Source organism: Canis lupus, chromosome 3, assembly GCF_048164855.1.
Source record: "Canis lupus baileyi chromosome 3, mCanLup2.hap1, whole genome shotgun sequence".
Classification (NCBI taxonomy): domain Eukaryota; kingdom Metazoa; phylum Chordata; class Mammalia; order Carnivora; family Canidae; genus Canis; species Canis lupus.
Genome location: NC_132840.1, coordinates 7,975,778 through 7,993,765, shown reverse-complemented (window position 1 = coordinate 7,993,765; position 17,988 = coordinate 7,975,778). Strand labels below are relative to the sequence as shown.

General features: G+C 43.2%; 1 long non-coding RNA gene across 2 annotated transcripts in view; it reads right to left on the bottom strand.

Annotated features, from left to right (window-relative positions):
* Nucleotides 1-12,171, bottom strand: part of LOC140627843 (uncharacterized) — a 52,088-nt gene extending 39,917 nt beyond the window's left edge. The window contains exons 1-3 of one of the 2 annotated variants that reach the window (XR_012026395.1): nucleotides 11,698-12,171; nucleotides 6,676-6,703; nucleotides 3,955-4,066 (exon numbers count right to left, since the gene is read on the bottom strand). This is a non-coding gene — a long non-coding RNA (uncharacterized lncRNA). Of the gene's footprint in view, nucleotides 1-3,954; nucleotides 4,067-6,675; nucleotides 6,704-11,697 lie in introns of those variants that run through there. The other variant, XR_012026394.1, reaches the window with a different exon arrangement.
* Between the last annotated feature and the right edge of the window lie 5,817 nt (nucleotides 12,172-17,988).

Sequence of the window (17,988 nt, the reverse complement as noted above, 5' to 3'; positions counted from 1 at the left end):
TACATTTAAAAAAAAAAAAAGAAGCTACATTTTATGTATTTTCTTTTTTTTTTAAGATTAATTTATTTATTTATGATAGACATAGAGAGAGAGAGAGAGAGAGAGGCAGAGACACAGGAGGAGGGAGAAGCAGGCTCCATGCCCAGAGCCTGACGTGGGACTCGATCCCGGGACTCCAGGATCGCGCCCTGGGCCAAAGACAGGCGCCAAACCGCTGAGCCACCCAGGGATCCCCTATTTTATGTATTTTCTAAAGCAATCTCTACACCCAACACAGGGCTTGAACTCACAACCCTGAGATCAAGTGTTGCATGCCAGCCAAGGGACCTGTTATATACTTTTTTTTTTTAATTTTTATTTATTTATGATAGTCACACAGAGAGAGAGAGAGTCAGAGACATAGGCAGAGGGAGAAGCAGGCTCCATGCAGGGAGCCCGACGTGGGATTCGATCCCAGGTCTCCAGGATCGCGCCCTGGGCCAAAGGCAGGCGCCAAACCGCTGCGCCACCCAGGGATCCCACTTTATTTTTTTTAATATGTTAAATAATCTCAGGAGAACACAAGAAAGATAATAACATAATGAGCACTCATTTATGATCGACTCTAAGAAATAAAACTCAGGACGCCTGTCCCCTCTGTCTGTGTCTCTGCCTCTCTCTTCATGTCTCTTATGAATAAATCATTACAATCTTTCAAAAAAAAGAGAAAATTCAACAGCTATGACGGAAGCTTCCTATGTGCCTTTCCCTATCCTAACCTTCACTGAATAGTGTTGGTCTTTCCTATATGTGGCTTTATGTTTTTACTCTATATGCATGTATCCATAAACAGTCTCTAGCACTGTTTTCTTAGGAAATAAATAAGTGATTCTGATAAGAGATGAATATCCAGAATATATAGAAAACTCCTAAAACTCAACAACAAAAAAACAAACAGCCTCAAAATGGGCAAAGAATCTGAACAGACATTTTTCCAAAGAAGATGCGTGAACAGCCAAGAAGCACATGATAAGATGCTTAACATCACTAACCATTATGGAAATTCAAATCAAAACTACAAAGAGGCCCCACTTCATATCCATTTGGATAGCTACTATTAAAAGACAGAAAACAATAGGTGTTGGGGAGCTTGGGTGGTTCAGTTGGTTAAGTGGGGAGCTCTTGATTTTGGTTCAGTTCATGATCCCAGGACCCTGGAATTGAGCCCTGAATCAGGCTCCAGACTCAGTGGGGAGTCTCTTGAGGATTCTCTCTCCCATTCCCACTGCCCCTCCTCCTGCTCTCTTCCTTGAATAAATAAATCCTAAAAAAAAAAAAAAGGAAAGAAAGGAAAAGAAAACAACAAGTGTTAGTGAGGGTATGGAGAACTTGGAACACTTGTAAACTGTTGGTGAGAACGTAAAATGGTATATAGCCTCTTTGAAAAACAGTATAGAGTTTCCTCAAAAAATTAAAAAATAGAATTAGCATATGACCAGCAATTCTACTTCTGGGTATATGCCTAAAAGAAGGGAAAAGCAGGGTCTTGAAGAGCCCCGTGTTCATAGCAGTATTATTTACAATAGTTAAAACATGGAAGCAAGCCAAGTATCCATCAACCAATGAATGGATTTCCAAAATGTGGTATATACATCCCATAGAATATTATTTGACCTTAAAAATGAAGGAGATTCTGTAACATGCTACAATGTGGATGAATTCCGAAAGCATTATGCTAGGTGAAACAAGCCAGTCACAAAAAGACAAATACTGAATAATTCTACTTGTATGAAGTATTTAGAGTAGTCAACATAAAGAAAGTATAATGGTGGTTGCCAGGGGCTGGGGAGAGGGGAAAACAGGGAATTATTCCTTAATAGGTATAGAGTTTCAGATTTATAAGATGAAAGAGTTATGAAGCTAGGGGATGGGTGCGGATGGATGGGGGATGGGGTGAAAGAGTTATGAAGCTAGGGGATGGGTGAGGATGGATGGGGGATGGGGTGTTGTAATGGCTATACAACAATGGATATATTTAATACCACTGAACTATATGCTTAAAAAGTGTTAAGATGGCAAGTTGTATATGTATTTTAACACAATAAAAGAGAAGAAAGGAAATCCAGTATATCATATATATGTATCATATATAATATATATATATCATATCATATATATATGATATATATATGCAATGTTATCTTTGGTATATCAGTTGTATCACTCTAAATTTACTTTTTTCACTCGTTATTTCTGAGATTTTTCCAGCATGATAAATCTTTTTTCACTATTTTTTGCTGCTGTATAATCCATCGCGTGAATATATTACAATTTAAAGTGTTTTGGGGCCAGGTAGTCCGGGTGGCTCAATGGTTTAGCGTTGCCTTCAGCCCAGGGCCTGATCCTGGAGTCCCAGGATTGAGTCCCACGTCAGGCTCCCTGCATGAAGCCTGCTTCTCCCTCTGCCTGTGTCTCTGCCTCTCTCTCTCTCTCTCTCATGAATAAACAAAATATTTAAAAAAAAAAAGTGTTTTGGGGTACCTGGGTGGCTCAGTTGATTCGGTATCTGCCTTTGACTCAGGCCATGACCTCAGGGCCCGGAATCAAGTCCTGAGTTGGACTCCCTGCTCAGCAGGGAGTCTGCTTCTCCCTCTCCCTCTGCCTGCCATTCCACCTGCTTGTGCTCTCTCTCTCTGTCTCTTGTCTGTCTCCCACTGTCAAATAAGTAAATTAAAAAAGGATTCAAACAAGATCTATTCAATGTTTGTAGCCATATATATGACTCTTAAATCTTTTATTCTAAAACAGCCTTTTTGGGGAACCTGGGGGGCTCAGTCAGTAGGGTGTCTGCTTCTCCCCCTCCCTCTGCCTGTCACTCCCCCTTCCTTGTGCTCTCTCTGTCAAATAAATAGATAAAATCTTTAAAGATAGATAAATAAATAAAATAAATAAATAAATCAGCCTTTCCTTCTCCTCCCCACCCATTCCATTCCATAGATGGTTAAAGAAACTGTGATATTTGCCTTACATCCTGAATTTAGTTTGTTGCTTTTGATAGTGTGTTGATCTGGTTGTCTTTTGGTGGGGAGATAAAAGCAAGGATAGGAAATTCGTATGTAGCCCAGTGACCCAGCTTAGTGTTACCAATATGGTACAAGTCTACAAGATGGGCTTCTTGATAAGGATGTAATGGGAAATAGATAACGAGGCCTCTGTAGTATTTTAACAAAAGTGATGTACCTGAATCTAACCCTGAAGAATAAAAAGGACAAATTCAGATTGTGAAATCTTCTACAAGTTCTCTAGACTCTTCAAAAATGTCATGAAAGAAAAAATGAGATGAACACTGACAGGATCCTGGATCACAAACAAAACAAAACTACAGCTATACAAAATATAAATGGACCAATTAGGGAAGTTTAAATATGGAACCATATATATTTAAATATATCAATGTGAAGTTTCTTAGGTGTGATAATAGCATTGTGGCTGTCCTTGTTCTTAGGAGATGCAGGCTTAAGTATTTAGGGGTAAAGTATCAGAATGTCTGCAAGTAACTCTCACATAATTTAGCCAAGAATAAAATATATGGGTGTGTATAAATAATTTGGTAAAGCATATTGACAATTCAAGAATACAGATGAAAGTTGCAAGGATGTTTGTTGCACAATTTTAAAGATTTTATTTATTTATTCATAAGAGACACAGAGAAAAGCTGAGACATAGGTAAAGGGAGAAGCAGGTTCCCTGCGGGGAGCCTGATGCAGGAATGGATCCCAGGACCCCGACAACTCCAGCCCAAGGCCAGAAGCTCAACCACTGAGCCACCCAGGTGCCCCAAAAACATTTCTATTGGCTTGGAATCTTTCAAAAGAAGAAGTTGTGAAAAAATAAAACACCCTTTGCTCTCAGAGTTGCTGGGCACCCTTAGGTTACATTATTACAACGGGGGCACCTTAGATTAGCAGGTCTTACCATAGCTGACATCGACGCCAATCTCCCTTCTTGTCAAGTACTCCCGTTGCAGGAGCCAGGGTTAGAGGCCTCAAGGGCCGGTCCCTCCTTCCACGCTCTGAAATTCCAAACACTGGAGAAGGAAGAAAAGGAGAGGATGGCTGGCACCCGAGGCTGGCTTGTCTAGGCGCTGCCTCACCCTGGCACCCTCTGCAGTCTGGCACCGCCCCCTCGTGGCCGCCCGAATGTATGCGGCACCCACGCCGGAAGGTGAGCAGGGCCTGCGGCCTTCGCCCCTACCAGGGCACTCCTGGGGAGAGCTCCCCCTGCCGAAGGCCAGCGCTCCAACAATCCCAGCCTGTTTGCCCTAGGACTGCTTTTTTTTAAAAAAGATTTATTTATTCACTTTAATGAGAGTGGGGAGTGGCAGTGGGAGAGGGAGAGAGAAACTTTAGCAGACTCCTCCCTAAGCTCAGAGCCCCATGTGGGGCTGGGTCTCACCATCCGAGGATCATCACCTGATCCAAAACCAAGAGTCAGAAGCTCAACCCACCACAGCACCCAGGGCCTCCAGGACCAGACATCTTAAAGAACACCAACTAGGAGTCGAGCCTGGTGCAAAGTGCTTTACAGATGTTAACTCACTAAATCCTCACAGCATCAGCTCTTCCTTATACGTGGGACTATGGCAGTCCCCATTTTAAGGACAAAATGAGTGGCAGGGAGGGGAGGTGAAGTGCACAAAGACTGTACAGCTACTGTCACATTTTCTAACTCAGGTCCAACGCTGTGCCCATTACAACACAGTTGCTTCTAATGATGATGATGTGATAATTACAACAAAATAGTGGCAAGACACATCTACAGTGCTTTGAGCCACACACTGTCCAACATGTTAACTCATTTAGTCAACAACAACCCTAGGGGGTAGGTTCTAGTAATGTGCCCATTTTACAGTTGAGGAAATTGAGGTACACAAAATATTAAGAAATTTGTCCCAGGTCACTCAAGAGAGCAAAGTATTGACTAGGAGGGCATCAGGTGGATTTACAATTGTCCATTACCTCTGTCCATAAATTTTTACCAAGCACATACTAGGTGGAGGGCCCTGAGTTAAGATCTGAGTGTGCAGCATGGAGGAGGACAAAATGATGCTATTACCTCGAAACTGAAAAAATTGCAAAGACGAAATCTATTTCCAAGAAATATATTACTGAAAATGAGATCCTCAACAAGGAAAATGGTTTAAATCAGTCAGAAAAAAAAAAAAAATACTTGAACGACTGACCACCTGTAGGGGAGAAGAGGATAGCTTAAGTAAATACAAACAGGGTCACTGCAACCTGCCAGCAGGGGTAACACACTGGTAAGCCCTAATTTAAGGTTTAGCTGAACATCTGCTTTGAAGAAAAGTAAAAAGAGGGCACTGCCATTTCCCTGAGAAATTCAGAAAAGGGTAGCATTTTATCTTTTTTTTTTAAGACTTATTTTTTTAGTGGTGAGGTGAGGGGTAGATGGAGAGAATCTCAAGCGGACTCTGCATTGAGCACAGAGCCCCATGTTGGGGCTCAAGCTCAGGACCCTGCAATCTTAACCCAAGCCAAAATCAAGAGTTGGAGAGTTGGACATTTTAACCAATTGAACCACCCAGGTCCCCTTCTTCTTCTTCTTTTTCTTCCTTTTTTTTTTTGCTTTTGTTTGTTTATTTAGAGAGCTGGAGAGGGGCAAGGGAGAGGGAGAGAATCTAAAGTAGGCTGCACCCCCGGCACAGACCCTGAGAACATGACTTGAGCTCAAATCAAGAGTAGGTGGCTTAACCCACTGAGTCACTCAGGAGTATAGCATGTTAGACATGAATTAAAATTCATACTCTTTTTTTTTTTAAGGTTTATTTATTTATTCATGAGAGACAGAGAGAGAGAAAGAGGGAGGCAGAGACACAGGCAGAGGGAGGAGGCTCCACGCAGGGAGCCCGATGTGGGACTCGATCCTGGGACTCCAGGATCATGCCCTGGGCTGAAGGCAGGTGCTAAACCACTGAGCCACCCAGGGATACCAAAATTCTTACTCTTAATTAATAAAATTATCTGGGGATTCAATCTGATTTTTAGAGAATGCCATTTGACCACAAATGCAACTAACTCCTTGCGGCCAAGCCTGGGCCTGTGTGAAGCAGCTGCCATGTGGGGCTCTCAGGCTCTCTTCTCCAGTCCTAGGAAAGCCCACTGCCCCCCTACCTGGTCCTCACCATCTCCCTCCTTCTGGTGCTTCCCAAGCCTGCTGCCACACAGGACTTCTTAGGAAGGCTCTAGACTTAGGCCTGCTGCTTTGTTGTGAGAGATACACCCCTTTCTTACTTGGGTGAGACCCTAGGGCAAAGGAGCCATCTCAGGAAACCAGGCCTAGGGATCCTTGGGTGGCGCAGCGGTTTAGCGCCTGCCTTTGGCCCAGGGCGCGATCCTGGAGACCCGGGATCGAATTCCACGTCGGGCTCCCGGTGCATGGAGCTTGCTTCTCCCTCTGCCTATGTCTCTGCCTCTGTGTGTGTGTGTGTGTGTGTGTGTGTGTGTGTGTGACTATCATAAAAAAAAAAAAAAAAAAAAAAGGAAGCCAGGCCTAGCACCCACCAGGAGGGCGCCTGTACTGTACTGTCACTGCCGCTGGGGCTGGAGCACATTCTCAGGACCAGCCCAGGACTGCCCCTCTCTGCCAACAACACACTTCTATTTCTTTTCAGCTTACCTGGTCAAACAAGATACTTGTAGAAATTCTGCAGAAAAATGAAGAGCACAAGGTTTTATTTTCATTAAAAAAAAAAAAAAACACGCAAAAAAACCCCCGCATCCCTTTATTAAGGTATAACTGATACACTTTAGCTGTACATAATGTATACACTTTGAGTATCATTTTTTTATTGAAAAATAATTGACAATGTTACAATGTTTTATTAGTTTCAGGTGTACACAATATTGATTCAGTGCTCACAGAGATTACTGTAGTCACCATTTGACGTTATGACAATATTATAGACTATATTCCTTTTGCTGTACTTATCATTTCCCTGACTTATTTTTATAACTGGAACTTTGTACCTTTTAATCCTCTTCATCTATTTTGCCTATCCCTACCACCACCTCCCCTCTGGCAACCACCAGTTTTTGTTCTCTGTATTTAAGAATCTGGGGTTTTGGGGATCCCTGGGTGGCGCAGTGGTTTAGCGCCTGCCTTTGGCCCAGGGCGCGATCCTGGAGACCCGGGATCGAATCCCACGTCAGGCTCCCGGTGCATGGAGTCTGCTTCTCCCTCTGCCTGTGTCTCTGCCTCTCTCTCTCTCTCTCTCTGTGACTATCATAAATAAATAAAAATTAAAAAAAAAAAAAAAAAAGAATCTGGGGTTTTGGGGCACCTAGGTGGCTCAGCAGTTGAGCATCTGCCTTTTGCTCAGGGCGCGATCCCACAATCTTGGGATCCAGTCCTGCATCAAGCTCCTTGCATGGAGCCTGCTTCTCTCTCTGCCTATGTCTCTGCCTCTCTCTGTGTGTCTCTCATGAATAAATAAATAAAATCTTAAAAAAAAAAAAGAATCTGGAGTTTCATTTTCATTCTTGCTATTCTTGTTACTATTCTGGTTTATATCCTCCATGAAATGTTGTTTGGACATATTTGAGGAAGGGATAAGGCTAGAAAAAAATGGCTAAGAGTCTTGAATAAGCTAGAGGAGAGAGTTTGGAAAAAAATAAAACAAAAACAAAACAAACAGAACATCCCTAAAAGCAGCTGTATTTCTGATAATTCAGATTAGCAGTACTCAAAGTGCAGTCCTTGGACCAGCAGCGTCAGCATTATCTGGGAACTTTTTAGAACTGCTAATGCTTTGGAACCAACCTGCTGAATGAGAAAATAGCAGCCTGGGGCCCAGAAATCTGTTTCAACCAGTGCTCTAAGATATTCTCATGTATGTTCAAATTTGAAAACCACTGTACTACACAATGACCAAATCTCCTGTGAATTCAGTGGTATTTAAAAAATAAATTATATTTCCCTAGCTGTAACAACATTGACTTGTATTTGACGCATAGTAGAAAGAGGAGCCTGTAAAATGCCTGGTGTGGGGACAGAGTCTTCCCACCCATTATCTCTCCTTTAAGTAACATGTAGTATAAAGTCGAGGCATCCAGGTGGGTTGGGCAATGTCAGGGGTGTGATTCCTTAATCTCTACCCGTCAAAGTGTTTGTGTTGTGAAACTGGAAAATAAATTGAAAGGGGGAAAAGACCCAGAATACCCTTCCCGACAGCTGATTTGGCCTGGCTAAAGGTAGGGGTGGGTGGGCATGAAGGAAAGGATTCCTGTAGCTTGTGCAAGATCCCACCTCACTGAGCAACCTAGAGCTCCCAGGAAGGGTTCCCTGGGGGTATTTTTCTGGCTCCCATCCCTCTGTCCCTTGTCCTCCTCTCCGCATCCCTTTCTTTTTTTAAAGATTTTATTCATTTATTCATGAGAGACAGAGAGAGAGAGAGGCAGAGACACAGGCAGAGGGAGAAGCAGGCTCCATGCAGGGAGCCCAACGTGGGACTCGATCCTAGGTCTCCAGGATCACACCCTGGGCTGAAGGTGGCGCTAAACCACTAAGCCACTCAGGCTGCCCTCCCCATCCCTTTCTGTTCTCCTTCTGACCCCCCTAAACCTCTTTCTATCCAGCTCCAGCTTTTTACTCCTCATCTTTCCCTGCACGGCATCCCCTACACAAGCTCCTGGGTCTCTCATTGCTGACTCAGCAGTACAGAGGTCACCACCTCCTTCTGAGCCCTACAGGTCTCTTCAAGGGCCTCAGTGGCAGAGGACAGAGACTGTGCAGGTGGAGGAAGGTGTGCAGAATCCTGCAGGGCCTGCAGGTAGTTCATAAAACTCCCCAGCATGGAAGCTATTTTTGTCCCACGGAAGGGCCCCAATGCCACAAACTTCTTGGCAGATTCACCACCGCAGTTCTGCTGGGTTGCTGGCTCTTTGAGTCAGTGAAGTCACCCTCACCTCTGAATTGGGTCCATGAACCAGGAAATGCCACTGACCTGGCAACCTCTGGGTAGACACAGGGACCATTTCTGGGCAGGAGTGTGGTAGGTGAAAGCCATGCCTTTCCAGAAGCTGTAGAACTGCTTCTAGGTTAGGTTGGGGGTGGTGAGGCATGGTGTCTGTGGCTGTAATATCCTGGGATTTCTCTGGGCCAGGGTTGGCATCCAGCCCATTACCCTCTGGTTCAAGCCAGAACCTTTGACCATCTGGTCAAAGAAGAAACTTCATCCCTCTACTGACACCACGACTCCTCCCATAAGAGTCAAATTACCCACTGTGATTCCTGGATTTGGGGCATTTGAGTGTTCAGGAGGCCTTTGACATGTTCTCACTGTCTGAATTAATATTTTTTATTTTGTTCTCTCCATTAGCTTGTTAGATACCTGTGGCATTTTGTTTGGACCATTCTTCCAGTATTTTCTCTGCAAAGGTAAAATGCCTTTTTCTCTTTTGCTGCTTTGAATGCTTTCTAGTCTTTTGTTTTTCAAACATTTTACAACGATGTGACTAAGTACTGTCAACTGTCCCTCTGGGAGAGGAGGCATGAAGTATGGTGGGCTTATCGCAGTGAGCTTCCTTTCTCTTTGGTATCTTGGATCCTCAATTCCTGGCTGCTTTGGGAGCTCTCCAGTGCTTTCAAGTAAATATATTTGTATTTTATACAGCTCTTCTAGCTATTTCTAGTAAAAATAGTTTACAACAAGCTATTCTGTTATAGCTAGCAATGGAAGCATCACTGTCTTGGATTTAATTCTGTATGTTAAAGACATAAATAACACTACTGTTTTATACAGTTAATCATTTAGCTTATTCACATTTGGCCACTTTCCTTGGGCTTTATTCTTGTGTCTCCAACCATCCATCTGGGATTATTTTCCTTTTGTGTGAAATACGTTTAGAATTTCCTTTCCTTAGGGTCTGCTCATGATGAAATTCCTGGTTTTAGTAGTATAAAAGGGACTTGTGTCTCCATTCCTGAAAGATTTTTGCTATACAGAGTTCTAGATAGGCACATATTTTAAAAACAATGAAGATGTTATTCCTCATTTATTTAGCTTTCATTAATGCTATTGGGAAGTCAGGTGTTACTTCTCTGAAGTTAATTGACCTTTTTGTCTAATTGCTTTTGAGATTTTTATTTACCTTCTACATTCTATTATTTCACCATGATGTATATAGTTGTGGACTTATTTTTATTTATCCTCTTTGAGTTTCATCGGGCTTCTTCAATCTGTAGCTTGGTACGTCCTTTCATCAGTTCTGGAAAACTCCTAGCCATTAACTCTTCAAATATTTCTTATAGTTTTTCTTTATTTCCCCTGGGAATCTGATTAAACTTATGTTGGGCTTTCCTGCCCAATGGTTTCATGTGTTTTACTTAGCCTTATTTCTGCCTCTTCTGTCTCTTGTCTCTTCATCTCACTGTCTCTGCCCACCAGTTTCTGGACAATTTCTTCTTACCTATATTAGAGATGATTAATTCTTTTGTGTGATTTGCTGTTAGACAGTTTTTTATTTTTAATTACCTATTTTTAAATGTTGTTTGGTCACTTCGCCAAATCTGATATGTCAATTTCTTAAGCTTTCTTGGTTTTGTAGATATTTTTAGCTTATTTTCTCTCTTTAAAAATACAAAAGATTGCAATTTTATATTCTTTCTCTGACAAATCCGGAACTTTTGTGTATTTGTTTTCTGCTATTTCTGCATGTGTTTCATGATGTCTTACTTCCCTGAATATTTGGTTATCTTTGAGAATGTGCTGGAAGTTACTAAGAAAAGGTGTGTGTGTGTGTGAATACTTGGATGTTTGAGATGACAACAGCTTTCTTTAAAGTATTTCTATAAGGTATTGTATTTTCATTTGCTTCGGTCAACGCCTGGGCACACCACTAGTCTGGTCCATCCTGAAGGTTAAGGCTCCTTACACCTCCAAGATAACCTGAATTTGGGAGAAGTGCCTATGCCAGTTCAATATTTTCTTGAGGGTACCTTCATTTGTGGTTCTCTGCTCAAATGTGGGGTGATTATTCAGACTCCAAGTTTTCAGCACTTTTATACTTATGTTGTGAGAGAGGCAGTGAGAGCAGGAAGGGGGCAGGGGGAGAATGAGAGAGAGAATCTTAAGCAGGCTCCATGCCCAGCACAGAGCCTAATGTGAGGCTTGATCGCACAACCCTAAGGACATGACCGGAGTCGGAGGCTTAATCGATTGAGCCACCCAGGTGTCCCTACACTTGCGCCCCTTATACTTCAAGTCCGCCAACATTAAAGCTGGGATTCTCAGGTGTCTCTTCAGGCAAGAGCAGCCTAAGTGATGGGTGTATGCACTCCGTCTCTTGCTTCCCCTAGAGTCTGGGTCCTGCTTCTCCACACTCTTGTTAGCTCTCCGCAAGGCTGCCGTTTCTCAACATCTCAACCAGCTCAGATTATTTTCCGTGGGCGAGTGGGCCCAATTACCTAGACCACCACTATTGGGAGTGTGGCCTTCACTCGAGGCTTCATCACCTTCCCTCTGGCCTGCCTGCGCACGACCGTTCCTATCCAGAATGGGGGAGTAGAAAGGAGGAGAGGAAGAGGAGACGCTGCCCGGTTTTACGACCTTGTTTCAGGGGAGTACAAACACACGTCCTCAAGGAAAGCCACACTTTTTCAGAGAGATCAGATACGGTTACCCAGAGTTTCCCCACTTACCTAGAAAATCCCTCCCCGAGCGCCGAGCGCCGGGTCAGCGCCGGAAGACGTCGGCTACGGAGGCGGAAGTGCGCCGCCGCGGAGGCCTTCGGGGAATGTAGTCTCCGGCCGCGCCACGCCTCCCGGGCGCTCCGAGGCCCGAGGTTCGCGCCCGAGCGGACTGCGCTTCCCACCCAGCGCCGTGTAAAGTGGGGGGATGCAAGTGGGCTTCCTTTGACACAGCTTTAGAGGGCACGCCCAGCTCTTCCTGTTATTAATTCGAAATTTGGTGGTGCAAACCCTTCTAACCGGCGTGGTGTCACCATTAAGAGGCCTTCTGACCCCGCGACGCTCTCGTATCCCCCCATCGGGATCCCTGAACCTCAGGGAAAGCAAGTTTGCGCTTCCTTACGGATATAAAACTTACTCTAGACCGCTGTAAAACTCCAAACTCCTACGTTACCGTCAGGTGCCGCATGCCCTGCTCGCTCCGACGCGCGGGTACGCCGGGAGCCCCCCCCCCCCCGCCCCAACCGGGAGAGATGCGCGGCTGTGTGGCAGCGGCCTTCGGCTTCACCCCAGTGCCCGGCGTCCATTCACAGTGGGGCGCTCTCCTTTCTCTGGGGCCCTGTGCAGCTTTCGCCTTTAAGCCCTCTCCAGGTGGGTCCTGGCCTAGCAGTCCCTGGGATGCAGCCCTAGGTGTGGCTCCTCCCACTCCAACTCCCTTTTCTGGGAGCCTCAGGCAGAGAAAAGGTTTGTCCCGGTTTTCGAGCACACCTCCACCCCCCCCCCCCGCCTTCCCCGGCTTCTGGTTTGGTTAGCTCTCCATTCATTCTCGAGGGCCTTGGTTTGGGTTTCAACCATCAATTATATGGTCGCCCTCTTCAGATCTACTGAAATCTCGTCTTGTGATCTTTTCAGGCCCCTGCCTGTGTTTGGTTCCTTTATACACTCTTCAGGGGTACATGGCAAGCTCTCCCAAGAAGGGGGTCTGTTTGCTGGAATGGACACACCAAGCTCTAGTGATTTCAGATGCCCCTAATATCTCGTTATTATTCTCTTGGTGCCGGAGTCTCCTAGTTCCTGTGAAGAGGGCAGAGGCCTCATCTCAGGACAAGGCCCCTCCTCTCTGGATCTGAACTTTGTTATATGCTAACATGTCAGTGGAGGCCCAAGAGCAAGAGATTCTGTAAATCTTACACCTTCTAGAGACTCCTGTGGGACAGGGCATCCAGGCCTTGTGGTACCCTTTAAAATGCAGGAAAACATGAGATTTTACTTTTGGGGTTTTATCAGCAACTCCAAGCCAATAGAAAAGTTCCTGTCAAAGTACCCGTGATAACTCTTCTGAAAACAAGCATTAACTAACCATCAAGAACAATTGCTAATTGCGTTTCTTAATACATACAGTAAAACAAAAACCCCAATAATTATTACAATGAATACTTATCTGTTCATAGCACAATAAAATACCATGTATATTTTAGGTCCAAATTTCTCAGTTCCTTTATCCATAAAACTGTCCAAAAGTGTTTTTCAGGAACGCCTGGGTGGTTCAGCGGTTGAGTGTCTGCCTTTGGCTCAGGGCGTGATCCTGGATCCTAGGATCGAGTCCCACATCAGGCTCCCTGAGTGGAACGTGCTTCTATCTCTGCCTATGTCTCTGCCTCTTTCTCCCTCTCATAAATCAATCAATCAATCAATCTTTTTAAAAAAGTGCCTTTCCAAAGTTACAAGGTTTTTACTGAAATTTATTAGGAAAAATCAGTTTTCTTCTTCCACCAACTACTGCAAATAATCACTTGGGTTCTATTTCTACTACAGGAAGCCTTCTGCTCTGCTCCCTTGCTCTTCCCCCTTTCTAATTGGTCCCTAAGGAGACATTTATAGGGACTGGCAATGACTTTGCTTGGTCTTGACAGTGCCAAGACCCTTTTCTTTGTTCTTAGGCTTAAAATTTTTTTTTTTTTTTAATTTTTATTTATTTTATGATAGTCACAGAGAGAGAGAGAGAGAGAGGCAGAGACACAGGCAGAGGGAGAAGCAGGCTCCATGCACCGGGAGCCTGACGTGGGATTCGATCCCGGGTCTCCAGGATCGCGCCCTGGGCCAAAGGCAGGCGCTAAACCACTGCGCCACCCAGGGATCCCTGTTCTTAGGCTTAGATCAGCTTCTCACCCTTGAGAAAATGAATGCCCATTTTCCTTCTCCTAAATCCTTCAGGCATGCTGGATGTACTGGTCAAACAGGCTCCTTCCCTGAGGAACCAAACAGGTGGCTTTGTGGGTTGAGGGACCCGATAAGTGCAAGGAGACAGATTTTAACTGTAAAAGAGTTTAAACATTCAGAGATACATGTAGGACAAATATGTATGCAACATTCTCTTTTGACATGTTAATATTTTGCCATGTTTGCTTTTAAAATGACAGTTTAAGCTTCCTTTTATTCCATCCTACCCTTTTCCCCTGTAGCTCCAGAGGAAACCACTCTGAAGCTGTATTTTAATACTTTCCTACTTTTACTTCATATGAGTTTATTAAAAATGGGTTTTAATATTTTTAAAGTTATAACATCACACTTTATGTATCCCTTATTTTCAACATTAGCCTTAGTAATACAGGTAGAGCCAGTGCAACCATTTATTACATATTTGAGTATTTCCTGTGCTGAGGACACAACACTAAGATACAAATGTTGCTGCCCTGTATCACCAAACTGTTCATTTACTATTTGTGCACTTTTCTGTAGGTTATGCTTCAGTGAAATTTACCCTCCCTCCTCCCCTCCAAATCCCTACTCTCAGTTTACCTTCTAGAGGAGGACATTTAATAATCAAGTAAAATATTTAGGTGGTGCTTGAAGTATTATGGAAAAAAATGAAGCTGAGAAGGGGGATGGGGTGTGCCAAGGAAGAGGCATGCTATTTTGGCAGGGTAGTCAAAAAGGGGCTGTTAAGAAAAATCTTGGGCAAAGATTTTCAGGAGATGATGGACTAAATTATGTGACATGTAGGGCAAATGGACTCCAGAAAAGGGAACAGCAAAAGTACAGACTCTGAGATAGAAGCTTGTTGTGTGTTACTGCAAGGGAGGTCAGTGGGTCCAGAGCAGTGAGAAGAAAGACATGGTGAGTCAGAGAGATAATACCAGGTGGTAGGTGGTAGTAATACTACATAGAGCTTTTACTTTCATTTTTATTCAGTGACATGGAAACCTATTTGAGGACTTTGAGCAGACGAATGACACGATCTTAGATTATTATAGCATCATTCTAGCTGCTAAACTGCAACCACAGGGAGGCAAGGATGGAAGGATAGCTACCAATCAGGAGGCTGTTGCAAATATTTGGGCCAGAGATGGTTGATGATGATGACTTGAGCTAGCGTGGGAAAGGGAACAAGAAAATGGTCATCCGCATCCATCCTGATAGTTAGCAGATGGGACTTACTGAAGCTTGGATGTGGGGTGCAAAAGAAAAGAATCAAGAACGGTTTCCCAGTTTGGGACCTGCGCAACAGGAAAAGTAGGATCTTTTCCCAAAAGGAAAGGCTGAGGAAAGAACATGATTATGATAGGGCTGGGAGGGACAGATTATGAATTAGTTCATCTTTGGACACATTAAATTCAAAGTATGTTAGATATCCAGCAGAGATGTCACATAGCAGTCAATTATGTAAGTCTGGAATCCTGGGCTAGGATACAAACTTTGAGGTTGCCAGCAAGTAGATATATAAGCCATGAGACAGGATGAAAGTCACAATGAGAGTGCCTATAGAAAAAGAGAAGTCTAAAGATTGAGCCCTAGAAGAATTCTCATGTCTGGAGAAACAAACAAAAAACTGGAAGAAGTAGCTACCAATAAAGTACGAGGAAAAGTGTGATAACCCAGAAGCCAAGTGAAAAAAATGTCAAGGGTGAGGAAGTGATGAACTGTACCAAATAATGCTGAAAGGTCAAATAAAATGACTGGAAAAAGACCAGTGCCCTTCAGCCAGAAGAGAAACAAAGACCTGATTAGGAATATTCCTCTTAAGTGAAACAAGAAATGGGAGTGGCAAGTGGAGAGGGATGCAGTACATATATTTACAAATACATATATTTAAGATGAGAAAACTACACCATTGGGAAAGATTCAGTAGACTGGGGGAAAAAAAGATGCTGAGGACACTTCTAAGAACGATGTCCTAGTTTAAGGATAGGATCTAATACAAGAGGAGAGAAGTTGGCCTTAGATAAGAGAACCAAGTGTCACCCGTAGGAAGAGGAAGGAAAGGAAGAACACAGAGACAAGATGCACACAGGTGATAGTAGTTATCTTCTGATTGCTTTCATTTCTCAGTTACCTAGGAAACCAGGCCACCAGCTGAGTGAGGCCTGGGTGAAATGCTGGAGCTTGAGAAGAGAGAAGCTGTAGAATTATAGTTCAGGAGGCTAGGAACTTAGTAGACTGGGACAATGACTGGACTAGGGAAACAAATGCTTGAGGCTGGAAGTCAGGAATTTAAAATGGGACCAGTCACTGTGGCTGTTTTTCTGCAGCCACATCTAGCCATGTGGAGGACAGGAGTGGTATAGGCAGAACTAGAATGTTTTTATTTTTATTTTTGGCAAGATGCTCTGGTTCCTTCATCTTAATATTGCATTAAATTATAAGAATATGCCACAATATATTAATAATTTATTAACCCCTTCACTTACTGATAGACATCTATGCTGTGTCCGTGTCTTTACTATTTCAGACAATGCGGCAATCCTTGCTCATGTTTTTGTGCTCACACAGGAGAATTTCTAATCTAGGATATATATCTAGAAGTGGAATTGCTGGGCCATGAGGTATGCCTAGCTTCACTATTACTGGATATTGCCAAATTACTCTTCCAAATGACTATACCAATTTATCCTCTCGTCAGCAGTGTACACAGGTTCTCATTTTCCCCCTGCCAGACTTCTAAATTTGTGCCAGCCTAATGGGTATGAAATATTATTTTATTGCCTTCTTTTGCAAAATTCTGATTTCAAGATTGAGCACCTTTTCATTTATAAGCCAGCCTTTGTCTAACCACAGATCTCCATTCCATTGCTCACTTAGCAAGATTATATTACATACTTACTAGGTGTCTGCATTGTGATTAGTAGGGGAACAAAAAAGTTACCAAAACATAGACCCTGCTTTCCTGTAACTCACAACCTAGTGTGAGGGAAAAACCAAATAATCACAAATACAAACTGTGGTAACATAAAGCACATTAATAGTAATCTATGAAAATTTAAAAGAGGGTGATCAATTTAGTTGAGATCTATATCTTCAAAAGATAAAAGCAATGTTATTATAAAAACCAATACCAAAACCAATCCAAATGTGACCCTACAGTAAGGGACTTATGGAGCTCTTGGGACTGTATAGTAACATGAAAAATATTTATGAAAAATGGTGCTTTTCAAAAAACTACAAGACTTACTCATAGTATGGGCAAATATAAATAATAACTTGATATATTAAGGTATGAGGGTTATGGGTGATTTTAGGTCATTTAATTTACTAGTCAGGGAAAGTGTTCCAAAGCCCTTTACCATTTTGTCTTTGCTTGGTCTCCAACCTAACCTATCACCGTATCCTTTCATCTACTCCTCCCCCAAACAATGCTGCATTATATGCAGCTCCTTGAACATAACAGGGCTCTGGAGACAAGAGTTAGAGGTAAAAAGCCATGCCTTTGGGAAGCCCCGGTGGCTCAGCGGTTTAGCGCCGCCTTCAGCCCCGCGTCGGGCTCCCTGAATGGAGCCTGCTTCTCCCTCTGCCTGTGTCTCTGCCTCTCTCTCTGTTTCTCATGAATAAATAGATAAATCTTAAAAAAAATAAATAAATAAAATAAAAAGCTATGCCTTTGTAGCCAGTCCTGGGTTCAAAACCTGAATTTGCATGGGAAATACTACCTTAAGGGAATTAATTTACCTCTCTGGCCACCCCAACCCCCATTAGAAAACAAGGATACATGTATTAGGTTTCTTTAATGCAAACAACAGAAATCTGACAGATTGGCTTAATCAAAAAGGGGTAAATTGGACTGACAGTGTGGAGTCCACTGAATCCCAGGAAGAGTTTCAGAAAGTGAGTCAGGTCCAAGGACCCCAGGATTAGAAATGAGAACACCATCGTGTCAGCTGCATCCTCTTCTAAAACAGACCTCCCCTCTGATAAAGAACTAACTGCACTTTAAGCAGTTCTAGACCTTCACTTTTCCAGCCTAGCAACACAAAATTAAAATATCCCTGCCAAATCTATTTTGAACATTATCTGGCAAAGGACTCTGGC